Source organism: Carcharhinus amblyrhynchos, chromosome 11 (genome assembly GCF_965287045.1).
Source record: "Carcharhinus amblyrhynchos chromosome 11, sCarAmb.v2.hapA, whole genome shotgun sequence".
Taxonomy (NCBI): domain Eukaryota; kingdom Metazoa; phylum Chordata; class Chondrichthyes; order Carcharhiniformes; family Carcharhinidae; genus Carcharhinus; species Carcharhinus amblyrhynchos.
Genome location: NC_137334.1, coordinates 22940717 through 22967037, shown reverse-complemented (window position 1 = coordinate 22967037; position 26321 = coordinate 22940717). Strand labels below are relative to the sequence as shown.

The window sequence follows — 26321 nt, the reverse complement described above, 5'->3', positions numbered from 1 at the left end:
AGGGGGTGTGTGTGTCCTGGGGTGGGGGGGGGTGTGTTGGTGTGTGTGTATGTCCTGGGGGGGGGGGGGGGGGTGTGTGTGTCCTGAGGGGAATGTGTGTGTGTGTGTTCTGGGGGGGTGTGTGTGTGTGTGTGTTCTAGGGGGTGTGTGTGTGTGTGTGTGTGTTCTGGGGGGGGGGTGTGTGGGTTCTGGGGGTGTGTGTGTGTGTGTTCTGGGGGGGTGTGTGTGTGTGTGTTCTAGGGGGGGGTGTGTGTGTGTGTCTAGGGGGGTGTGTGTGTGTGTGTGTTCTAGGGGGTGTGTGTGTGTGTGTGTGTGTGTTCTAGGGGGTGTGTGTGTGTGTGTGTGTTCTAGGGGGGGGGTGTGTGTGTTCTGGGGGGTGTGTGTGTGTGTGTTCTGGGGGGGTGTGTGTGTGTGTTCTGGGGGGGTGTGTGTGTGTGTGTGTTCTAGGGGGGTGGGTGTGTGTGTGTGTGTGTTCTAGGGGGGGGTGTGTGTGTGTGTTCTGGGGGGGTGTGTGTGTGTGTTCTAGGGGGGGTGTGTGGTGTGTGTTCTAGGGGGGGGTGTGTGTGTGTGTTCTAGGGGGGTGTGTGTGTGTGTGTGTTCTAGGGGGGGTGTGTGTGTGTGTTCTAGGGGGGGTGTGTGTGTGTGTTCTAGGGGGGGTGTGTGTGTGTGTTCTAGGGGGGGGTGTGTGTGTGTGTGTTCTAGGGGTGGTGTGTGTGTGTTCTAGGGGGGGTGTGTGTGTTGTTCTAGGGGTGGGGTTGGGGGGTGGTGTGTGTGTTCTAGGGGGGGTGTGTGTGTGTGTTCTAGGGGGGTGTGTGTGTGTGTGTTCTGGGGGGGTGTGTGTGTGTGTGTTCTAGGGGGGGTGTGTGTGTGTGTGTTCTAGGGGGTGTGGGGGTGTGTGTGTGTGTGTGTTCTAGGGGGGGTGTGTGTGTGTGTGTTCTAGGGGGGGTGTGTGTGTGTGTGTTCTGGGGGGGTGGTGTGTGTGTGTGTTCTGGGGGGGGTGTGTGTGTGTGTGTGTGTTCTAGGGGGGGTGTGTGTGTGTGTGTGTGTTCTGGGGGGGGTGTGTGTGTGTGTGTTCTAGGGGGGGGTGTGTGTGTGTGTGTGTTCTAGGGGGGGGTGTGTGTGTGTGTGTTCTAGGGGGGGTGTGTGTGTGTGTGTTCTAGGGGGGGTGTGTGTGTGTGTGTTCTAGGGGGGGTGTGTGTGTGTGTGTTCTAGGGGGGGGTGTGTGTGTGTGTGTTCTAGGGGGGGGTGTGTGTGTGTGTGTGTTCTAGGGGGTGTGTGTGTGTGTGGGTGTTGTGTGTGTGTTCTAGGGGGGGTGTGTGTGTGTGTGTTCTAGGGGGGGTGTGTGTGTGTGTGTTCTAGGGGGGGTGTGTGTGTGTGTGTTCTAGGGGGGGTGTGTGTGTGGTGTGTGTCTAGGGGGGGTGTGTGTGTGTGTGTTCTAGGGGGGGTGTGTGTGTGTGTGTTCCTGGGGGGGTGTGTGTGTGTGTGTTCCTAGGGGGGGTGTGTGTGTGTGTGTGTCTGGGGGGGTGTGTGTGTGTCCTGGGGGGGTGGTGTGTGTGTGTGTGTCTGGGGGGGGTGTGTGTGTGTGTGTCCTGGGGGGGGGGGTGTGTGTGTGTGTGTCCTGGGGGGGGGGTGTGTGTGTGTGTGTCCTGGGAGGGGGGGGGTGTGTGTGTGTGTGTCTGGGGGGGGTGTGTGTGTGTGTGTGTCCTGGGGGGGGGTGTGTGTGTGTGTGTCCTGGGGGGGGGGTGTGTGTGTGTGTGTCCTGGGGGGGGTGTGTGTGTGTGTGTGTCCTGGGGGGGGCGTGTGTGTGTGTGTGTCCTGGGGGGGCGTGTGTGTGTGTGTGTCCTGGGGGGGCGTGTGTGTGTGTGTGTCCTGGGGGGGCGTGTGTGTGTGTGTGTGTGTCCTGGGGGGGCGTGTGTGTGTGTGTGTGTCCTGGGGGGGCGTGTGTGTGTGTGTGTGCCCGCAGGGCGGTGTGGTGGGTGGGTGTGTGTGTGTGTGTCCTAGGGGGGCGTGTGTGTGTGTGTGTGTCCCGCAGGGCGTGTGTGTGTGCGTGTGTGTGTCCCGCAGGGCGTGTGTGTGTGTGTGTGTGTGTGTGTGTGTGTGTCCCGCAGGGCGTGTGTGTGTGTGTGTCCTAGGGGGGGCGTGTGTGTGTGTGTGTGTCCCGCAGGGCGTGTGTGTGTGTCCGCAGGGCGTGTGTGTGTGTGTGTCCCGCAGGGCGTGTGTGTGTGTGTGTCCTAGGGGGGGCGTGTGTGTGTGTGTGTGTCCCGCAGGGCGTGTGTGTGTGTGTGTCCCGCAGGGCGTGTGTGTGTGTCCCGCAGGGCGTGTGTGTGTGTGTGTCCCGCAGGGCGTGTGTGTGTGTATGTGTGTGCCCCACAGGGCGCGCGCGTGTGTGTCCCCGTCCCCCCCCGTGTGTGTGTGTGTGTGCTTGTCTCTGTCCCTGTCCGTGTGTGTCCCTGTCCATGTGTGTGTGCGCGCACCTGTGTCTCTGTGTCTGTGTTTCTCTCCTGTCCCAGTGTTTGTCCCTGTTCCCCTGTCAGTGTGTGTCCCTGTCCCGGTCCCTGTCAGTGTGTGTCCCTGTCCCGGTGTCCCTGTGTGTGTGTGTGTGTCCCTGTCCCTGTCCCCGTGTGTGTGTGTGTGTGTGTCCCCGTGTGTGTGTGTGTGTGTGTGTGTGTGTGTGTGTGTGTGTGTCCCCGTCCCCGTGTGTGTGTGTGCGTGCACCTGTGTCCCAGTGTCTGTGTTTCTCTCCCTGTCCCAGTGTGTGTGCGCGCGCCCCTGAGTGTGTTTGTCCCTGTCCCTGTTCGTGTGTGTGTGTGTGTGTCCCTGTTCCTCTGTGTGTGTGTGTGTCCCTGTTCCTCTGTGTGTGTGTGTGTGTGTGTGTGTGTGTGTCCCTGTTCCTCTGTGTGTGTGTGTGTGTGTGTGTGTGTGTGTCCCTGTTCCTCTGTGTGTGTGTGTGTGTGTGTGTGTGTCCCTGTTCCTCTGTGTGTGTGTGTGTCCCTGTTCCTCTGTGTGTGTGTGTGTGTGTGTGTGTGTCCCTGTTACTCTGTGTGTGTGTGTGTGTGTGTGTCCCTGTTCCTCTGTGTGTGTGTGTGTGTGTGTCCCTGTTCCTCTGTGTGTGTGTGTGTGTGTGTGTCCCTGTTCCTCTGTGTGTGTGTGTGTGTGTGTGTCCCTGTTCCTCTGTGTGTGTGTGTGTGTGTGTCCCTGTTCCTCTGTGTGTGTCCCTGTTCCTCTGTGTGTGTCCCTGTTCCTCTGTGTGTGTCCCTGTTCCTCTGTGTGTGTGTGTGTCCCTGTTCCTCTGTGTGTGTGTGTGTCCCTGTTCCTCTGTGTGTGTGTGTGTGTGTCCCTGTTCCTCTGTGTGTGTGTGTGTGTGTCCCTGTTCCTCTGTGTGCGTGTGTGTGTGTCCCTGTTCCTCTGTGTGCGTGTGTGTGTGTCCCTGTTCCTCTGTGTGTGTGTGTGTCCCTGTTCCTCTGTGTGTGTGTGTGTCCCTGTTCCTCTGTGTGTGTGTGTGTGTCCCTGTTCCTCTGTGTGTGTGTGTGTGTGTGTGTGTGTGTGTCCCTGTTCCTCTGTGTGTGTGTGTGTGTGTGTGTGTGTCCCTGTTCCTCTGTGTGTGTGTGTCCCTGTTCCTCTGTGTGTGTGTGTGTGTGTCCCTGTTCCTCTGTGTGTGTGTGTGTGTGTGTCCCTGTTCCTCTGTGTGTGTGTGTGTGTGTGTGTCCCTGTTCCTCTGTGTGTGTGTGTGTGTGTGTGTGTGTCTGTTCCTCTGTGTGTGTGTGTGTGTGTCCCTGTTCCTCTGTGTGTGTGTGTGTGTGTCCCTGTTCCTCTGTGTGTGTGTGTGTGTGTGTGTGTGTGTGTGTGTGTGTGTGTGTCCCTGTTCCTCTGTGTGTGTGTGTGTCCCTGTTCCTCTGTGTGTGTGTGTGTCCCTGTTCCTCTGTGTGTGTGTGTGTCCCTGTTCCTCTGTGTGTGTGTGTCTCCCTGTTCCTCTGTGTGTGTGTGTCTCCCTGTTCCTCTGTGTGTGTGTGTCTCCCTGTTCCTCTGTGTGTGTGTGTGTGTGTGTGTGTGTGTCCCTGTTCCTCTGTGTGTGTGTGTGTGTCCCTGTTCCTCTGTGTGTGTGTGTGTCCCTGTTCCTCTGTGTGTGTGTGTCCCTGTTCCTCTGTGTGTGTGTGTGTGTGTGTCCCTGTTCCTCTGTGTGTGTGTGTGTGTCCCTGTTCCTCTGTGTGTGTGTGTGTGTCCCTGTTCCTCTGTGTGTGTCCCTGTTCCTCTGTGTGTGTGTGTGTCCCTGTTCCTCTGTGTGTGTGTGTGTGTGTGTGTGTGTGTGTGTGTGTGTGTGTGTGTGTGTCCCTGTTCCTCTGTGTGTGTGTCCCTGTTCCTCTGTGTGTGTGTCCCTGTTCCTCTGTGTGTGTGTGTGTCCCTGTTCCTCTGTGTGTGTGTGTGTGTGTGTGTGTGTCCCTGTTCCTCTGTGTGTGTGTGTGTGTGTGTGTGTGTGTGTGTGTGTCCCTGTTCCTCTGTGTGTGTGTGTGTGTGTCCCTGTTCCTGTGTGTGTGTGTGTGTGTGTCCCTGTTCCTCTGTGTGTGTGTGTGTGCGCGCGCGCGCCCCTGTCCGTGTGTGTGTATAAGAACATAAGAAATAGGAGCAGGAGTAGGCCATCTAGCCCCTCGAGCCTGCCCCACCATTCAATAAGATCATGGCTGATCTGTCGTGTCTCAGTTCCACATTCCCGCCCTCTCCCCATAAGCTTAATCCCCTTGCCTATCAAAAACCCATCAACCCGCGTCTTAAAAATATTTAGCGAGGCAGCTTCCACCACTTCAATGGGCAGAGAATTCCAGAGATTCACCACCCTTTGAGTGAAGAAGTTCCTCCTCAACTCCGTTCTAAACTGCCCCCCCTTTATCTTGAGGCTGTGCCCCCTAGTCCTACTGTCCTTTCTGAGCGGGAAGAGCCTCTCCACCTCTATCCTATCCATCCCATTCATCATCTTATATGTCTCAATGAGATCTCCCTTCATTCTTCTGAACTCTAACGAGTACAAGCCTAGTTTATTCAGCCTCTCCTCATAGTTCAACCCCCTCAACTCCGGTATCAGCCTAGTAAACCACCTCTGCACTCCCTCCAAGGCCAAAATATCCTTGCGTAAGTGCGGCGACCAAAACTGCACACAGTACTCCAGCTGCAGCCTCACCAATGCCCTATACAGCCACAGCAAGACCTCCCTACTTTTATATTCAATCTCCCTCGCTATGAAGGCCAGCATCCCATTCGCCTTCCTGACCACCTGCTGCACCTGCAAGCTGGGTTTTTGCGACTCATGCACAAGGACCCCGAGGTCCCTCTGCACCGTCGCCTGCTGCAGTTTTTCGCCACGTTAACTAATAGTCCTTCCTACCGTTATTCCTACCAAAGTGGACAACCTCACATTTGCCAACATTAAATTCCATTTGCCATTTCCTGGCCCATTCGCCCAGCCTATCTAGATCCCTCTGCAGACTCTCCGTACATTTTGCCGTTCCACCAGTCTTGGTGTCATCAGCAAATTTCGACACCCTACACTCGGTTCCCTCCTCCAGATCATCTATATAAATGGTAAATAGCTGAGGCCCCGGTTCCTGTCTGTGTGTGTGTGTGTGTGTGTGTGCGCCTGTCCCTGAGTGTGTGTCCCTTTGTTCCGTGTGTGTCTGTAGATGTGGTGCCTATTTGTGAGCATTGATTGCTGCCTTTTTTGATGTTAACCAAATCACCCCTGTTTGATTTCAGTGGGAGTGCTGGATCCTCCTGTAAATACCGTGTTGTGTGCCTGCTGAGCAGTGCTGGATCTGTGTCTCTGATTACAACATCAATCTTCAAGCAGAGTGAAATATCCCAATGGTTTCATTTTGCTTTTTAAGGTTTAATATACAGAAGAAAATAAAATCGGAGTCATAGAATCCCTACTGTGCAGAAGGAGGCCATTCGGCCCATCAAGTCTGTACTGACCAGATTCCCATCCAGGCCCTATCCTGTAATCCCATGTGTTTATCCTGCTAATCCCCCTGATTCTAAGGGACAATTTAGCAAGGCCAATCCGCCTAATCCACACATTTTTGGAGTTTGAGAGGAAACCATAGCATCCAGAGGAAACCCATGCAGGCATGGGGAGAAAGTGCAAACTCCACACAGATGCTGACCCAAGCTGGGAATTGAACCTGGGTCCCTGGCACTGTGAGGCAGCAGTGCTAACCACTGTGCTGCCAGTAACAGCTGTTTTTTACAAAACAAACCTCCTGGAAATATGTAGTTGATGATGTGATGAAAGTGAAATGAAGCAGTTGGCTATTCCAGCCTCTCTAACGGGGCATCATTTTTTGTATGCTTTTTTCAGCAACTGTTGATGTGCATTTTTACCTGTTTGTTTTCAGCGATATATCGATGCGCGTTTGTTTGTTTTATGAAACCATTGCAGCAATGATGGTATCGGAGAGGACTTCCCACTTAAAAATTAAAAGTGTAGAGTAATTACTTACAACCAGCAAGAAACAAGCTCAGAAGGGATTGTAACATTGCCTTTTCCAGATCAAATACTTTCTCTCCTGCTCTTTCCCTCCTGCTCGTTCCCCCTCACTTCTGCCCCCCAAACCATTTCCCCATGTCATGGCAACTTTCATGTGGGTAAATTTTTTCAACCTTTATTTACCAGATGTGGGTGTCGCTGGCTAGACCAGCATTTGTTGCCCGTCCCTAATTGCCCCTTGAGGAGATGGTGGGTGAGCTGCCACCTTGAACCCACTGCAGTCCATGTGGTGTAGGTACACCCACAGTTCTGTTAGCGGAGGGGGAGTTCCAAGATTTTGATAGTGATAGTGAAGGAGTGGCCAATATATTTCGAAGTCAGGATGATGAGTGACTCGGGGGGGGGGGGTGGATTTCCAAGTATTGGTGTTTCCAGGTGTTTGCTGCTCTTGTCCTTCTAGATGGTAAAGGTCATAGGGTTGTAGTTGCTGCTTAAGGAACCTTGGTGAGTTCCTGCTTTGCATTGCGTAGATGATGCACACTGTTCATTCGTGGTGGACGGAGTGGATGTTTGGAAAGGGTAGCAATCAAGTGAGGCTGCTTTGTCCTGGATGGTGTTGAGCTTCTTGAGTGTTTTTGGAGCTGCACCCATCCAGGCAAATGGAGAGTATTCTGTCACACTCCTGACTTGTGCCTTGTAGATGGTGGACAGGCTTTGAGGAGTCAGGAGGTGGGTTACTTGCCGCAGCATTCCCAGCCTCTGACCTGCTCTTGTAGTCACAATATTTATACAGCTGGTCCAGTTCAAATTCTGACTGATATTTTTCTCAACCCCATTCTCCTGACTTCTTTAACCCCTAATCCCCTTATTAATCAAGAGCCTACTTATCTGTCTCTTAAAGACGCTCAATGACCTGGCCTCCACCGCCTTCTGCGGCAATGAATTCCACAGATTCGCCATTCTCTGGCTGAAGAAATTCCTCCTCATCTCTGTTTTAAAGGATTGTCCCTTTAGCCTGAGGTTGCGCCTTCTGGTTCTAGTTTTTCCTATCAGTGGAAACAAACTCTCCTTGTCTACTCTATCCAGGCCTTGCAGTGTCCTGTAAGTTTCAATAAAATCCCTCCTCATCCTTCTAAACTCCAATGAGTACACATCCAGAGTTCTCAACTGTTCCTCATATGACAAGCTCTTCATTCCAGGGATCATTCTTGTGAACCTCCTCTGGATCCTTTCCAAGGCCAGCACATTCTTCCTGACATACGGGGCCCAAAACTACTCATGTTACTCCAAATGGAGTCTGACCAGAGCCTTTTACAGACACGGAAATACATCCCTTGGCGCCTTGACGTGAATGCTAACGTTGCATTTGCTGTTCCGCCATTCAATAGTGAAATCACAGCTGATCAGTGATCTAGCTCCACGGACCCACCTTTGCCCCATATCCCTTAACAACACTCGGTCAATCTCCGGTTTGAACTTAACAATGTCCCCAGCATCAATAGCCATTTGAGGTAGAGAGTCCCACATTTCTCCCATCCTTTGAACAAATGTTTTCAGATTTTTAGTCTTTGCCTAAAGAGTGCTGACCCGTGGAAATAAGCTCTTTTTATCTACCTTTTCAGTTCTCTTAATTATCTTGAAAATTTCAATCAAGTCATCCCTTAATATTCTAAATTCCTGGGAATATCAACTCTAGTTTATGTAATCTCTACTCACTAGGGTGGCACAGTAGTTAACATTGCTGCCTCGCAGCACCAGGGACTCGAGTCGTCCCCGCCCTGGTCATTGTCTGTGTGGAGTTTGCACATTCTCCCAGTGTCTGCGTGGGTTTCCTCCGGGTGCTCCTGTTTCCTCCCACAGTCCGAAAAGTGTGCTGATTAGGTGCATTGACCTGAACAGGCGCTGGAGTATGGTGACTAGGGGATTTTCACAGTAACTCCAATGCAGTGTTAACGTAAGTCTACTTGTGACACTAATGAATAAAGTTTAATATAAAGCTTGAAGTCCAGGTATCATTCTGGTGGATCAGTGCTGTGCTTCCACCAAGGCCAGACATCCGTGGTGCAATGTACCTTTAAGAGATAGCAGCATGACATCACTGGAAGGCAAGTGTGTCATGTGTTCAAGCCTCAGTTCTGCTATGTGCATAAAACGCAGCCCTGCTGTTGATGTTCTCAAGCTTTTTATCCATGTGGATCTGTTCCCAGGTACCTAGTTTAAATAAATGAACTCACATGATGTTTATGCAATCCCTCAGGAGCAATTGGTGCTTTTACATCAGTATAAAGGCACAACAGTATGGTGTCCAGAATTGCTGATGGTAACTCCACGTGTGGTCTAACCAGAGCTTTGTGTAGCTGAAGCTTTGTTCTCTAGTCCTGTCATTTTAAGCACCAGCTTAGTTTTCCTGATTATTTTCTGTTCCTGTCTGTGACATTTTAAATTTATTATCTGTATTCTTTCATGGGCAACTAGGGAGGGGCAATAAATGCTGGCCAGCCCATATCCCACGAATGAATAAGAAAAAATGTGTGCGTCGCTGGCAAGGCCAGAGTTTGTTGCCCATCCCTAATTGCCCTAGAACTGAGTGGCTCGTTCGGCCGTTACAGAGGGCAGTTAAGAATCAACCACATTGCTGTGGGTCTGGGTTAGACTGGCTAAGGATGGCAGATTTCCTTCCCTCAAGGGCATGAGTGAACCAGATGGGTTTTTCCAACAATCAACAATGGCTTCATGGTCACCTTTCCTGAGACTAAAAGTAAAGTTAAAGTTTATTTATTAGTCACAGGTAGGCTTACATTAACATTGCAGTGAAGTTACTGTGAAATTCTCCAGTGGCTACATTCTGGTGCCTGTTCGGGTACATTGAGAGAGAATTCACCATGGCCAATGCACCTAACCTGCACATACTTGGACTAGTTTACAGTTCTAGATTTTTATGAATTGAATTTAAATTCTAGCAGCTGCTGTTGTGGGATTTGAACACAGTAAGAAGTCTCACAACACCAGGTTAAAGTCAAACAGGTTTATTTGGTAGCAAACGCCACTAGCTTTTGGGGCGTTTCCCCTTCATCAGGTGAGTGGGGAGTCCTGATCACAAACAGGGCATATAAAGGCACACACACAGTTTACAGAATACTGATTGGAATGCGAGTCTTTACAGCTATTCAAGTCTTAAAGGTGCAGACAATGTGAGTGGAGATAGCATTAAGCACAGGTTAAAGAGATGTGTATTGTCTCCAGACAGGACAGTAAGTGAGATGTTGCAAGCCCAGGCAAGTCATAGGGGTTACAAATAGAACAGTCTTGCCTGGTGATTGATGAGTGGTGTTCATTCATCCGTTGTTGTGGCGTCTGCGTGGTCTCCGATGTACCATGCCTCAGGGCATCCTTTCCTGCAGCGTATCAGGTAGACAACGTTGGCTGAGTTGCAAGAGTATGTACCGTGTACCTGGTGGATGATGATCTCTTCCTGTTGGCAAACACTTCAGCGGTCACGGGCATTCATCTTTGGGTAAACGTTCTCCAGGGTGGCCTTCATGTAATCTGTGCCTCGCTCAGCTGAGCAGAAACTGATAGCCAAGTTCCGCACATGAGGACGGCCTCAACCTGGATCTTGGGTTCATTTCACACTATTTGCGTGGGGTCCTTAATTATGCTGGCTGCTTTGCCAAGGCAGTGGGAAGTGTAGACAGAGTCAATGGATGGGAGGCTGGTTTGCATGATGGATTGGGCTATATCGGTCTCTGCCAGAGCATTCCACCCAGGTCCTAGCCCCATAACCCCACATATTTATCCTGCTAATTCCAGTAACCTATACATCTTGGGACACTAAAGGACAATTTAGCATGGCCAATTCATCTAACTCGCACATCTTTGGATTGTGGGAGGATACTGGAGCACCTGGAGGAAACCCCATACAGACACGGGTAGAATGTGCTGACTCCCCACAGACAGTGGCTTGAGGCCGGAATTGAACCCAGGTCCCTGGTGCTGTAAGGCAGTAGTGCTAACCACGATGCCACCATGCTTCCCTCTTGGGCACAGCACTATCCTTAGTAAAGAGGAAAGGGTCAATGTGAATTTTTTTCTTTGCTTAGCCTCGCCTGTCTAATATTCTTCGCTTGTCGTTCCTTGCCAAATGCTTGAAGTGTTGGCTGGCTACTTTTGGACCTTTCATCCCATTGGCCATGCCTCGTGTGACAGCCTAACCTGTGCCTCTCTCAGCTACTGAAAAGTGAGGAATAAGAATAGAAAATGGGGGAGGAGGGAATTGCAGCCAAACCTCCTCGAGGAATCATACAGGATAGCAGGAGGCCATTTGGCCCATTGTACCCATGCTGCCACTTGAAATTGCTACCCAGTCAGACCCGTTGGCCTGCTCTTTTTCCCTCCCACCCTTGCAAATGTTTGCCTTCCTGACTTTTGTCAGTCTCTTCTTCAGTTGTCCTAGGGCAAGGGTGGGGAGAATTGCTGCTGTTGCCATGACACCAGCAGAGGAATATGTGGATTTCTGGTGAGGACTGGTTCTGTCTCAGCTGTATATCCTCACTCGAATAGTGCTCCTGACACTCAGTGCAGTCAGCATGAGTCAGCATTGTCACAGGAAATGGTGGCAGGGATGGAGATTGTTTGTTGCTGCGTTTTAATAATGTCCACCCTGTATGGATTTATTCTCTGTTTTATCGAACGTTGTTTCAGCTTGGCAGCAGTCATAGAGGTTTACAGCATGGAAACAGGCCCTTTGGCCCAACTTGTCCATCTGCCCTTTTTTTAAAAACCCCTAAACTAATCCCAATTGCCCGCATTTGGCCCATATCCCTCTATACCCATCATACCCATGTAACTGTCTAAATGTTTTTTAAAAGACAAAATTGTACCCGCCTTTACTACTACCTCTGGCAGTTTGTTCCAGACACTCATCACCGTCTGTGTGAAAAAATTGTCCCTCTGGGCACTTTTGTATCTCTTCCCTCTCACCTTAAACTATGCCCTCAAGTTTTAGACTCCCCTACCTTTGGGAAAAGATATTGACTACCTAGCTGATCTGTGCCCTTCATTATTTTATGGACCTCTATACGATCACCCCTCAGCCTCCTACATTCCAGAGAAGAAAGTCCTAGTCTATCTAGTCTCTCCTTATAGCTCAATCCATTAAGTCCTGGTAGCATCCTAGTAAATCTTTTTTATACTCATTCTAGCTAAATAATATCATTTCTATAATAGAGTGACCAAAATTGCATACAGTGTTCCAAGTGTGGCCTTATCAATGTCTTGTACAACTTTAACAAGACATTCCAACTGCTGTATTGAGTGTTCTGACTGAATGCCGCCTTCACCACTCTGTCCACCTGTGACTCCACTTTCAAGGAGCTATTAACATGTATCCCTAGATCTCATTGTTCGGTAACTCTGCCCAACGCCCTACCATTAACTGAGTAAGTCCTGCCCTGATTCAATATACCAAAATGTATCACCTCACATTTATCTAAATTAAACTCCTCCTGCCATTCATCAGCCCAGTGGCCCAATTGATCAAGATCCCATTGCAATCCGAGATAACTTTCTTCACTGTACATTATGCACCAATCTTAGTGTCATCTGCAAACTTACTAACCACACCTCCGATATTCTCATCCAAATCATTAATATAAATGACAAATAATAGTGGACCCAGGACAGATCCCTGAGGCACGCCGCTGGTCCCAGGCCTCTAATTTGAAAAACAATTCTCGACAATCACCTGTCAAGAAGCCAGTTTTGTATCCATTTAGATACCTCACCCTGGATCCTGTGAGATTTAATTTTATGCAACAACCAACCATGCGGGACCTTGTCAAAGGCCTTTCTAAAGTCCATGTAGACATCGTCAACTGCATTGCCTTTTTCTCCCTTCTTGGTTACCCCTTCAAAAAACTCAATCAAATTTGTGAGACATAATTTTCCACTCTCAAAGCAGTCGTAACCAAGAACTTCCAATTGTGACACTGACATTGTGTTTCTTTTCGTTTTATTTATATATGAATCTTTAATTTCATCCTTAAACTTACAAAGCCAATACTCAGAGTGGATCGCACAAACACAAGCCCATTTCTTGCTTGCTTCTAAAACCAAATTCAACATTCAGTTGAATCCTAATCAAGCTGACAGGATGAGGCATTGCACTCCATCTTGGGCTCAATCTGATGCTTGATCTTGGCCAAAAGGCTGGATAGCTGGATAGTAAAAATGGACCATGATAGCACAGTGGTTAGCACTGTTGCCTCTCAGTGCCAACGACCTGGGCTCGATTCCCAGCTTAGGTCACTGTCTGTGTGGAGTCTGCACATTCTCTGCAGGTGCTCTGATTTCCCCCCACAGTCCAAAAGATGTGCTGGTTAGGGTACATTGGCCATGCTAAATTTTCCCTCAGTGTCCCCAAACAGGCACCGGAGTGCGGCAACTAGGGGATTTTCACAGTACCTTCATTGCAGCGGTAATGTAAGCCTACTTGTGACATTAATAATAATCTCTAAAAACTTAAATATAAACTGCAGTTGGGTAAATTCGGCTCTGTCACATCTGGAACTTTTCCAATTCAGCTGGAGATGCTGAGCTCAGACTGTGCTCCCTATCTGCTACATCCCTGAGGATTCTGAAATCTCAGTTTAATTGGTGGCAGTTAATTGTCAGGGGGTTCGACCCAGAATGTTTAATTAGGGTTAGGGGACACACTCAATCCTAGGTATGGTACACTTGCTGTTATTATTGTGGCACAGTGGGTTAGCACTCCTGCCTCTCAGTTCCAGGGACCTGAGTTTGATTCCCAGGTTGGGTCACCAAGTGGAGTTTGCACATTCTCCCCGTGTCTGGGTTTCCTCTGGGTGCTCTGGCTTCCTCCCACACTCCAAAGATGCACGGGTTACATGCATTGGCCATGCTAAATTGCCCCTTCGTGTCCCAGGATGCATAAGTCAGTGGGATTAGGGGAGTAAATATGTGAGGTCACGGGGGTAGGGCCTGGGTGGGATTGCAGACTTGATGGGCTGAATGGCCCTCTTCTGCACTACAGGGATTCTGTGATTTTAAAAGGCCCAGAAGAGAACCTGTAGGTGTTGTATTGAAGAGGCAACATTTTCTAATTTGAAACATTGCTTCTGCAATGCTAGTGACATAATTGCTGAGGGTGAATCCAGGACAGTTTGGTAGCCTGGGGTTGAGGACTGTTCATAAGATATAGGAGCAGAATTAGGCCATTTGGCCCATTGAGTTTGCTCCACCATTCGACCATAGCTGATATGCTCGTCATCCCCATTTTCCTGTCTTTTCCCCATAACCCTTTGACCCATTACCAATTAAAAATCTTTCTAACTCAAATTTACTCACTGTCCGGCATCCACTGCACTTTGTGTAGTGAATTGCACAGATTCACAACCCTGTGGGAGAAAGGGTTTCTCCTCAACTCTGTTTTAAATTTGCTACCCCTTATCCTAAGACTGTGACCTCTCGTCCTAGAATGCCCCACAAGAGGGAAGCATCCACTCCACATCTACTATATCCGTATCTTTTATCATCTTGTATACATCAATTTGATCTCCCCTCATTCTTCTTAATTCCAGAGAAGTCTAAACTGTTCAATCTCTCTTCATACGACCAACCCCTTATCTCTGGAATCAATCTAGTGAACCGCCTATGAACTGCCTGTGGTGCGGGGTGGGAGAGGTGGGGCGGAGGAGTAGTTCAGTGTGTTGCAAGTGTTTGACTTTACGCTTTGAGCAAACCAAATACTATTGATTACTGTTGGAAAGCTGTAAGCTGCTCCTGTTTTATTTCGCCCTTTGCTGAGTTAATTCCCTGAACGGCAAAGCTATTTCTCAGCTACAAAGGTCCGAGTAGTGTTACGGTGGGAGGATCGCCCCCTATTTGGCTGATTGCTGAAACTTTGATCTTCCTGTGAAAACTGGAATTCTAAATGCACTTGGGTGCTCGGAATAGTAGGAAGTCTTACAACACCAGGTTAAAGCCCAACAGGTTTATTTGGTAGTACAAGCTTTCGGAGTGTCGCTCCTCCTTCAGGTATCATCATCATCATCACGTCATGTGCCGGGAATAGCCAGGATAGTTTATCAGTCAATGGTTAATACTCCAAACTCCCTCCTGATCTAGTCAGCAGAGGGCTGTGCCATCAGGAAGTGAGTATGAGCTTAGTCAAACCACAAGGTTTGACTTGGCTAACCAGACACTAATTGGAAATGCCTTCATGGGCACGTCTCAGTGAATGCCCCGGTGGTTGGTTGGTGAAGAGATGGTTTTTAGGGAGGGGAGCCAGGGGTTGGGCAGTTGGAGGGACAGGTGTGGTGGGCTTGGAGTAAAATCAGCAAGGACTCAGGATAGTGAATGTGATCATCAGCCATGATCGTAATGAATGGCGGAGCAGGATTGAAGGGCCGAATGGCCTCCTCCTGCTGCTAGTTCCGATGTTTCTAATTCCATTGAATTCACAGAAAAAGAATGCCTCCTCTTGCTTCTAGTTTCTGTTTCTTGAAAGAATAGCTTACAAAGCGGAGTCAGCGTGAATTAGCATCTCTCCGAGAAAACAAGAGTGGGAGTGCGGGTGTGGTGGAGGGGGTGTGGGGAATAGTTTGAGAGGGGAAGTGAGTCTGCTGTTTTTGGTCAGTATATCTCTGGATTATTGCACGCTCCTGTCATGTAACAAGGAAAGTTCAGTATTTATGTAACTGCAGCTTGTTGCATCTTTCACCCCTGGGTCCCTGTCTGCAGATTTAATTTTAGGTCAGTCTTTTATTTTGCTTGGTGCATTTTAAGCAGGTGTTTCATTTCCTGGTTTCCCTGACAATATTATTCCTTTGTGGTCCATCGTTGGGGTCTTTTAAGAGACTTCTGGATGAGTACATGGGATTTAATGGGATTGAGGGTTATAGATAGGCCTGGTAGGTAGGGATATGATCGGCGCAACTTGTGGGCCGAAGGGCCTGTTTGTGCTGTAGTGTTCTATGTTCTATCCTCTGGCACATCCCCAAGTGACCAATGTCCAGGCGCAAAGCACAATATATTGACTGCTGGCAGATTATTTGAGTGAGCACCGCTTGCTGGACCTTCACCCATGTGGATCACTGGATGTTCATCAGGGATATTAATGCTGACTGAGTTTCTCATCATGCCGCTCCCAATATCTGGGCCAGTGGCGCCAGTTGTAGAGCCCCCCCACATACTGCTTTGCCTGGGGCACCAGGGGTCACAGTCTCAGGATATGGGGAAACCTTTTAGGAGTGAAATGAGGAGAAACTTCTTCACTCAGAGCAGTCAGCCTGTGGAATTCAGCAACCTAGAAAGGTATTGAGGACACAACATTGCAGGTGGGATTTTCCAGCTGTTCTCATGGTCCCTCCTGTTTAATAATGAATTTTTTGTCTCCACAGGCATTTAAGTCCACCTTGTTGACCAGCAAGGGGCATGCATGCGGCAGGTTGTAGTGGGCTGCTCTTGGATGTTGCTTCGGGAGTTGCCTATTGCTTCATGTCGTTAGTGTGCTTAAACTGGACCATCTCGAGGGCAACATGACAGCTCAGAGACTATCTCTGTTGCTGTGCGGACACATGGATTTGGGCCTGTGTCTGTGGGAGTTTGCGCGTTCTCCCCGTGGTTGCGTGGGTTTCCTCCAGGTGCTCCGGTTTCCTCCCATATCCCAAAGATGCGCTTTTAGGCTGATTGATTGGGTAACAAATTGTCCCTATATTGGACCTCCCTGATCCTCGCACATTAGGCGTAGACTAAAATCATGAATAGGTCACTGAGACAATGGGACGGCGGTGCGGGCTCGTTGGGCCGAAGGGCCTGTTTCCCGTGCTGTGTTGTTCTTTGTTCTTTGTTCTCCCTCCTCCCCCCGCCTGCTACGATTCCTGTGGTGCGTGGGACGGGAATGTTCCCTTCTATGTTTTCAAGAAGGAATTAGACATAGCTCTTGAGGCGAAAGGGATTCAACGGATTTGGGGAGGAAGGGGGGAATCAGGCTATTGAGTTGGATGATCAGCCATGATCGTAGTGAAGGGGTTAGCACTGCTGTGTCACAGCACCAGTGGCCCGGGTGCGATTCCTGGTGTAGGTCACTCTGTGTGTCTGCATGGGTTTCCTCCGGGTGCTTCAGTTTCCAAAGATGTTCTTGGTTTGGTTGGTTTGATTGGCCATGCTACATTAGCCCTAGTGTCAAGGGGACTAGTTAGGGTAAATGTGTGGGGTCATGGGAATAGGGTGGGATTGTGGTCAGTGCAGACTCAATGGGTTGAATGACCTCCTTCTGCACTGTAGGGATTCTGTGAATGGCAGGGCAGATTTGAAGGGCCGAATGGCCTCATCCTGCCCCTATTTTTCTATGTTTCTATACGCTAACATGCTATCCACGGATGAAGAAGTGATATGTTGTGCCAACCGATGAATTCATTTGGAGGGGGCAGTATGTGACCAGCACACAGCTGGAGATGGGGAAAAGTTACAACATGGAGCAGGTGGCAGGGAGTTTGAAAGGAACAATTCAATCCCACAGTTCCGGAGATGTGTTGAATCAAGTTTAATTTTGTTCCTGTTCCTTGGCATGTAGGGGAAGCTGATGGTTTGTTGCTGAGTGTTTTCTGCCTGAGCCCATACTGCGAGTGAATCTGTCTAAAGGAGGCAGGGTCTGAGCCAGCAGTGTCTTTCAGTTTCCATGGCGATTGTCATCAGCATTCAACTTTGGATTCCAGTGTTGGGGAACATTTGCTTCATGCAGTTTTACTGGTTGATTTTAAAATGGTGTCAGGCAAATTGCCCCTTCGTGTCAGGGGGACCAACAGGGTAAATACATGGGGTTACAGGGATAGGGCCTGGGTGAAGTTGTTGCTGGTGCAGACTCGATGGGCTGAATGGCCTCCTTCTGCACTGCACGATTCTAATATTCTAATAAAATTGCAAAAGCTTGGGATGGCTCTGGACTGTTGCTATCTACATCTCTTTTAGCTTTGCAGGGGAGAAAGCTACATACCTAATAGCTTGGGTGTGAGAAGAAATGCAGAGAAGGTGCTACAAATTGTGGTGGTTAGCACTGCTGCCTCACAGTGCCAAGGACATGGGTTCAGTTCCCAGCTTGGATCACTGTCTGTGTGGAGTCTGCACCTTCTCCCCATGTCTGTGTGGGTTTCCCCCAGGTGATCCAGTTTCCTTCTACAGTCTGAAAGATGTGCAGGTTAGGTGGATTTAGCCATGCTAAATGGACCCTTAGTGTCAGGGCGATTAGCAGGGTAAGCGCCATGGGGTTATGGGGATAGGACCTGGGTGGGATTGTGGTCTATGCAGACCCGATGGGCTGAATGGCCTCTGGCACTGTAGGGATTCTATGAAATAAATAAGGCCTTTCTTTCAGATTCTACTGCCAAGTTACATAATTTGTTAGGGAAATGATGCATGACTTTGCTTAGATCCTTCCCACTGCTCTGTGCTGTGGCAGACACTCGCAAAGAGTGGAGGCTGGAGTCAGCCATTTGGATTGCCTCTCGGTTAAGTACATCCTTCCCTGGATAAGGCCCACTATTCTAGGTGTGGCCTAACGGATTCCCTGTGTGGTTGTAGTAAGGTTTCCTGACTCTCAAATCACTTTCCAGTTGTTTTATCGGGAGCAGTCAGTGATAGTATCGTTGCATCTAATCGGGGTGGAAACCTGATGTGAGTTGCACTATCGCGACGAAACGCCAGTCAAATGGAGGTTTGTTGGAAAAATAATTGAGCTTTTGTGAAGTGAGAAATTAAATTCAGATGTTTTATTTTTGAGCCCCAGTTCCTGTTTAGGTCATCATTGGCTCAGGCTGAAGAAGTCCTAGCCAAAGCATTTATCAACAGACTGAACATTGGAAATCTGTTTGTGTGTTACTGTGGTGCGGGGCCCCCCATTGGCCCAATCAAATATACACAGCAGTGTGCCTTCCTATCAGATGAGTAGTGGATGATTTCTCTGATTTTGTACCTCCTGAGATTGCTTCTTGTGGAGAAAGTTTCAGTTAAATCTTTGCAGAATATCAACATATCGCCATTCCTTTAAAATGTTACGTTTGTGGCCGTGGTAATTTGAAATCAAACTGTGCTGTGAGTAATTTGATTCCCCCTCAATTAAGGACTCTGTAACTTGAGTGGCACAGTGATTAGCACTGCTGCCTCGCAACTCCAAGGACCTGAGTTTGATTCCTGGCTCGGATCACTGCCTGTGCGGAGTTTGCATGTTCTCCCCGTGTCTGCTTGGGTTTCCTCCGGGCACTCTGGTTTCCCTCCCACGCTTCAAAGATGTGTGGGTTAAGTGCATTGGCCATGCTAAATTAACCCTTAGTGTCCTGGGATACGTTGATTAGAGGGATTAGCGGGGTAAATATGTGAGGTTACAGCGATAGGGCCTGGGTGGGATTGTTGTCAGTGCAGACTCCATGGGCCAAATGGCCTCTTTCAGCACTCAGGTATTCTATGATTCTATGAACTTGGGGTAAAGAGTTAGGACATGAGGTAGGAGGGGTAGATGGGAATTGAGGGGAAATATGATGAGGTTCTGACCCTCCTAAAGCCCAAGAGGGTAGGAGAGGCACAAAACCTAATAAGTGGTGCATTGGCAAGCCCCTTGTCACCACAGTGGATTGGATGGCCTGGCTTTGCACTGCAAAATTCTACAATTGCATCAAAACGCTGTATTCTGTTCAGCTGAAAACTGCGGCATGGTGGCATAGTGGTTAGCACTGCTGCCTCACAGCACGAGGGACCCAGGTTCAATTCCTGGCTTGGATCGTTGCCTGTGTGGAGTTTACACGTTCTCCCCGTGTCTGCGTGAGTTTCCTCCGGGTGCTTCAGTTTCTTCCTACAGTCCGAAAGATGTGCTGATTAGATGCATTGGCCATACTAAATTGTCTCTCATGTACCTGAACAGACGCCGGAGTGTGGCGACTTGAGGATTTTCACAGTAGCTTCATTGCAATGTTAATGTAAGCCTACTTGTAACTAATAAATAAACTTGTAAAACTCTAAACTTCAAACCTAACTTGCAAATTTTTTTTTAAAACTACAAGTGGAAAGTTGAATGAATTCTAACAGGACTAGACAGGGTAGATGCAGGGAGGATTTTCCCGACAGTAGGGGAATCCAGAACCAGGGGTCACAGTCTGAGGATTCAGAGTAGACCATTTAGGATGGAGGTGAGAAGACATTTCTTCACCCAAAGAGTGGTGAGCCTGTGGAATTCGTTGCCACAGGAAGTAGTTGATACCAAAACATTGAATGTATTCAAGAGGTGGCTGGATATAGCACTTGGGGTGAATGAGATCAAAGGTCATGGGGAGAAAGCTGGTTAGGCTGTTGAGTTGGATGATCAGTCTTGATCGTGATCAATGGCAGAGCAGGCTCAAAGGGCCGAATGGCCACCTCCTATCTTCTGTGTTCCTACGAAACCAATGTGACTTCAAAGTAAACTTGTGCCTTGCCAATGCAGGGCCTTGTGTGACATGGGCTCAACGTCAGTGGGCACAATTTGGCTGTAAATTAGATATCAGCAAGAGGATGTCTGCTTAGCTGGTGTGGTGAATGGAAGATTTGGTAACTGCAAGCACTCCTTTCTGTAGTTGGGGTAGATTTGGAATTTTACTCAGCCCAACCCACTTGGTGATGTTGCTCCAGGAAAATGGTAAAGGTGTTTAATTCCCAAACACTCGTACCTCTCGTCTTAGTGTTATTTTATGTTTGAAGGTCAGACCGTGTATGAAGGTTGTGATCTGCGTTGGGCAGCAGTGGGTGTACAGTATGGAATAAACATCAGTCGTGCTGGGAAACCTGCAGCAATAGTCACTTTTCTCACGGCGGAATTGAACTTTTTCTAAAGAAGGAGTGCTCCCCATTCTCTGTCTCGCTCTTCTGAACAAATTGAGTTCTAGCCCAACACTGTGTGTCAGTGTGTCAGCAAGTGCATACTTTGGTAAATATATTTGAAGCTAAGTTTCTTATTAATGTTTATTGGCCCAAGAGTATAAATGGACACAGTTGAAATTGGATTTCATAAATCTTAGTCTATGAATTTCGAAGTTTGCAGACATTACCAACATGTTTGAGTTATGAGAAGCTGGATAGACTGGGATTTTTTTCTCTGGAGTGTAGGAGGCTGAGGGCTGATTTTATAGAGGTCTATAAAATAATGGTGGGCATAGATCAGCTAGGTAGTCAATATCTTTTCCCAAAGGTAGGGGAGTCTAAAACTAAAGGGCGTAGGTTTAAGATGAGAGGGGAGGGATACAAAAGTGTCAGAGGGGCAATTTTTTTGCACAGAGGTTGGTGAGTGTCTGGAGCAAACTGCCAGAGATGATAGTAGAAGTAGGTACAATCTTGTCTTTTGAAAAGCATTTAAACAGCTACATGGGTACGATGAGTATAGAGGGATCTGAGCCAAATGTGGGCAATTGGGACTAGGTTTGGGGCTTTAAAAAAAAGGGTAGCGTGGACAAGTTGGGCCGAAGAGCTTGTTTCCATGCTGTAAACCTCTATGATTGAGAGGGAATCAACACTCAGGAGCTTATTACGAGAAAATATGAATATGGACATATTGGCAAATTTCACAGCCAAATACAAGGCATTTTAGCAAGAAAAATAAGGTCACATATTGGAAAATAAGAAGCTAAATGGAAGAAAGGAGCAAAGGAACTTATGGGTGGCACTGTGATCAGCACTGCTGCCTCACAGCGCTTGGGACCCAGCTTGGATTCTGGCTTTGGGCCACTGTCTGTGTGGAGTTTGCACAATCTCCCCCGTGTCTGTGGGAATTTTTTATATGGAGCTCGTATCTCTGCTGGGCTGGATGTAGAATAACCTTGCTGCAGGCAAAAGACAAACTGCTGTGTTATTCCTCCATCATAGACTAGTAGTTAATATTAATGTTGTGCCCCTAAATGCCATTGCTTTCCTCTGTCTGCACCCATCAGTTATAGAATAACTGGAAGAAACCCGGCTTCCCCACATGAAACTGCGTTGAGGAATCAGCTAAACCTGAGGTAGTAGCTTCGTGGCAGTCTTGTGTCTGAATGTGTAGTAGCTGAAATGTGATTTCCTTGCATTCTAGTAGGTCTTGCGTTATGTTCTGTTATTCCCCCCTTCCACTTTAAGTTATGAAGAGAGGTTGGATAGGCTTGGATTGGTACCTTGTTCTTTTCTGGAGCAGAGAAGACTGAGGGGCCACACCTGATCGAGGTGTTTAGGATTGTGAGAGAAATGGACAGAGTGGATAGGGAGCAGCTGTTTCCCTTAGTTGAAGGGTTAGTTACGAGGGGACACATGTAAGGGGTGGGAGGTTTAGGGGGATTTGAGGAAAAACTTTTACCCATAGGGTGGTGAGGGTCTGGAATGCGCTGCCTGGGAGGGTGGTGGAGGCAGGATGCCTCACATCCTTTAAAAAGTACCTGTATGAGTGCTTGGCACATCATAACATTCAAGGCTATGGGCCATGTGCTGGCAAGTCAGGGCCTTTTCATGCATCAGTGCAGACTCTATGGGCCGAAGGGCCTCTTCTGCACTATAGTATTCTGTGATTCTATATGAAGTTTGAGATGGCTGCACCGGTATATTTGCTTCCACTATATTGTCTTGGAATTAGTTCTGATGTGAAGTATCCTCCGAGATTTGGACCTGGGTTGTGTTTTGTTTCAGTATTCAGTGAGTTCATGCTGGTGGCACAAGGTCAACTGAAGGATCTGCTGCCACACCCCGTTATCACTATAAACAGGCAATATTTTGACTTTGGCAAACAGATTTTCTTTTATTTGCTAGGAGCTTGGTAGTATGATCCAAGTACTTACAATGGTCAACTGTGTATGAGAGAAAGTCACAAAAGGCATCGACTGTGACCGTGGTGTATTCTTTTTCCTCGTCCCTCTTGAATATGCTGCAATCTTTCTGATGATTATCCACAGCATTCACCTCCATGCCATCGTTCCCTGTCCAATCTAACCTATCCAATCAGAGTAAGAGCACATCTATCATTGTGTTGTCTTCCCATATTCCCACATCTCTCCCCAACCCTCCCATCCGGAACTCTCCCAATTGCTGCCCCTTCAAAACAATATCAAGAATCATGATGTCGACTTCCAGACACCTGCTGACAGCACCCAGCGGGACCTCTTCACCAAAACTATGCTACACAATTCATAGAATCCTACAGCTTGCATTGACAACAAGACCCAGACCATATCCCCTATAACCTTGCTAGAACCCTGAGTGCCACAAGGAAGTGGTTAGATTCTCTCTTGGAGATTTTGATTTGATTTAATTTATTGTCACATGTATTAGTATACAGTGAAAAATATTATTTGTTTCATGCTATACAGACAAAGCACACTCTTCATAGAGAAGAAAAGGAGAGAGTGCAGAATGTAGTGTTACAGACATAGCTAGGATGTAGAGAAAGGTCAATTTAATGTGAGGTGGTCCCATTCAGAAGTCTGACAGCAGCAAAGAAGAAGCTGTTCTTGCGTCAGTTGGTACGTGACATCAGACTTTTATATCTTTTTGCCCAAGGAAGAAGATGGAAGAGAGAATGTCTGGGGTGCGTGGGGTCATTAATTATGCTGGTTGCTTTGCCAAGGCAGTGGGAAGTGTAGACAGAGTCAATGAATGGGAGGCTGGTTTGCGTGATGGATTGGGCCAAATTCACAACCTTTTGTAGCTCCTTGTGGTCTTGGGCAGAGCAGGAGCCATACCAAGCTCTGATACAACCAGAAAGAATGCTTTCTGTGGTGCATCTATAAAAGTTGGTGAGAGTTGTAGCTGACATGCCAAATTTCCTTAGTCTTCTGAGAAAGTAGAGGCATTGGTGGGCTTTCTTAACTACGGTGTTGGCATGGGGTGACCAGGACAGGTTGTTGGTAAGCTAGACACCTAAAAACTTGAAGTTCTCGATCCTTTCTACTTCATCCCATTGATGTAGACAGGGGCATGTTCGCTACACTTCCTGAAGTCGAAGACAATCTCCTTTGTTTTGTTGACATTGAGGGAGAGATTATGGTTATTCCCTGGCACTTGTGTGGTACAAATGTCACTTCCCACTTGTCAGCTCAAGCGCGAATGTTGTCCAGGTCTTGCTGCGTTTGGATACAGATCAGTATCGGAGGAGTTGTGAATGATGCTGAACATTGTGCAGTCATCAGCGTGTATCTACATCCCTGACCTTGTAGTTGAAGGAAGGTCATTGATGAAGCAGCTGAAGATGATTGGGCGTAGGACACTACCCTGGGGAGCTCCTGTAGTGATGTCTTGGGACTGAAATAATTGACTTCCGACCATTACACCCATCTTCCTTTGTGCTGGGTATGACTCCAATCAGTGGGGGGATTCCCCCTGATTCCCATCTACTCCAGTATTGCTCAAGCTTGTTGTGGTCACCCTGGGGCAAATGTTGCTCTGATGCGAGAGGCAGTCACTCTCATCTCCCCTTGAGCGGAGGGACAAGGGCAGATGCTAAATAGATTCACCAGGATGATGACAGATTGAAGCACTGTACTTACTCCAAAAAGCTAAATGGGTGACGCTGTTCTCACTAAAATAAAACATGCTGGAATGTGACTTGATAAAGATATTTAAAATCCTGGCAAAGATGTTCCCAAATGTGGGTGAGACCAAACTGAGGGCGTCATAAATATTAAACAGTCACTAATAAATCCAGTGGGAAATTCATGAGAAACGACTTTACCCAGACAGTGATTAGAATCTGGAAGTTGCTACAGGGTGTTTGAGTGAAATGCAGAGATGCATTCAAGGGAAGCAATTGAAATACCAAATAATCTCTCAGAGGAGAAAGAAGTAGAAGGTTAAATTGATCTGTGGAGGTGTGACAGGTTTACGTGGAACATTAACAGCAGTTGGGCTAAATGACTTTCTAATGTAATCTCTATCGAATTCTACATGATCTCTTCCAGTGATCTTTAGCAATGACCCATGCAGTAATTCACTTGCGTGAATGTGAACTACGCATCTTTCATTCTTTTTAATCAGTGTTGATGCACAAAGATCTGAAGAAAGGCTTTACCTGACGTACAAAGTGCAATTTGTTGGTCCCTGCCTGCTGTCTCACGGTGCTATTGTCTAAACAAGATAGGATGGCGTGCCAGATTTGCCAGGGGCACATGGAGTGCAGCAGTGACGGGAGGCTGCACCTTAATTCCCCTCGTTGTTCACAAGATAGACGAGCGCAGCAAGTGTGAGGGAATCCACCCAGTTGAGTATTTCCAAGTACAGCAGCAGTACAAAAGAGCCAGGGAATGGACCACTTCACTCAAGGCTCTGATGCTTGAGGGTGAAGAATGCCTTCAAGGCAGCAACCCAGCAGCCTTTGTCACAAATTCGATAAAGAAGGTAAGACTTGCATTTACAAAATACCTTCCACCGCCAGGGCAAGTCCCAGAGCATTTCACAGCACATCAAGTGCTCCTGTCATCGTGTCACTGTTGGTAATGCTGGAAATACAGCAGCCGGTTTGTGCAAAGCAAGATCCCACAGGTGGCAATATGACAACGAGCAGAGGGATAAATATTGTCACGATCTTCCCTGCTGCTTTCCGAATAGAGGCATTCACGTCACCTGATGAAGCCTTGGGTTAGCATCTCACCTGTGAAGTGGCACCTCTGACAGTGCGGCACTCCCTCAGACTGCCTGAAACTCTGCACAAGTCGATGGAGTGACACACATTCCTCTGATTGGAGGTGAATGCACCACCAACTGAGCCAGATTCAAATTGTGACCAATTAAAGCAGCAAATCCTCAGAGTCAGCGTGGAGACCCTGCACCCTGCTTTGTGTGGTAGCTGGAGCAAGACATTCCATTCCAAGTAAGATGGTGATGAATCTTCCTCGTGGCAAAAGGCACATGAGCATTTTAACAGGAAAATCTTAATCTACTGAATTAGCAATTGTGGCTGACCCATTCAACCAGACCCTGATAAAATGCTATAGCCTTTCTTGCCCAGCCGTGTCGCAGTGAGCAGCGCTGTCATCTCCGAGCCACAGGCTTCTTGGTTGGGAACCCCTCCAGAGTCTGAGTGCTGAAACTAAGGCTGACACTTCAGTGTAATAGTGCCAGAGCAGCATGGTGGCACAGTGCCTCTCAGTGCCAGGAACCTGCGTTCTAATCCTGGCTCAGGCCACTGACTGTGGAGTTTGCTTGTTCTCCCCATGTCTGTGTCGGTTTCTTCTGGAATTCTGGATTCCTCCCACAGTCTGGAAGATGTGCTGATTAGGTACATTGCTAAATTCTTCCTCAGTGTACCTGAACAGGTGCCAAAGTACGGCAACTAGGGGATTTTCATAGTAACTTCAATAATGTAAGCCTTACTTCTGACTAATAAATAAACTTTAAATTGTTGCATACACCATCTTTCAGACGAGATGTTAAACTGAGACCTCGTCTGCCCCTTTGGGTGGATCCCGTAGCACAAAGAGGAGCAGGGAAGTTCTCCCCCGGGGATCTAGACGATGTTAATTACTGAACCAACTCTATAAAACTGATTGTTATCTGCTCCTTATCACATTGCTGCTTGCAGAAGCTTCCTGTGCATAACTTGGGTTGCCACATTTCTCCCGTGACAACAGTACATTTTAAAACACATTTCATTGGCCGGAAAAGTTTTGCAACATGACCGTCTATGTGGAGTTTGCATGTTTTCCTGTGTCTGTATGTTTCTCCCTGGGTGCTATGGTTTCCTTCCAAAGATGTGTAGGTTAGGTGGATTGGCCATGCTAAATTGCCCCTTAGTAATCCTAAGCTGTGTGGGTTTGAGGAATTAACGATATAAATACAGGGGGGTAGGGCCTGAGTA

At 48.1% G+C, this 26321-nt stretch overlaps 1 protein-coding gene across 2 annotated transcripts in view; it reads left to right on the top strand.

The window, feature by feature from the left end:
* Positions 1-26321, top strand: part of LOC145349981 (SH3 domain-binding protein 4-like) — a 90486-nt gene that overhangs the window by 14704 nt on the left and 49461 nt on the right. The window lies entirely within an intron of this gene.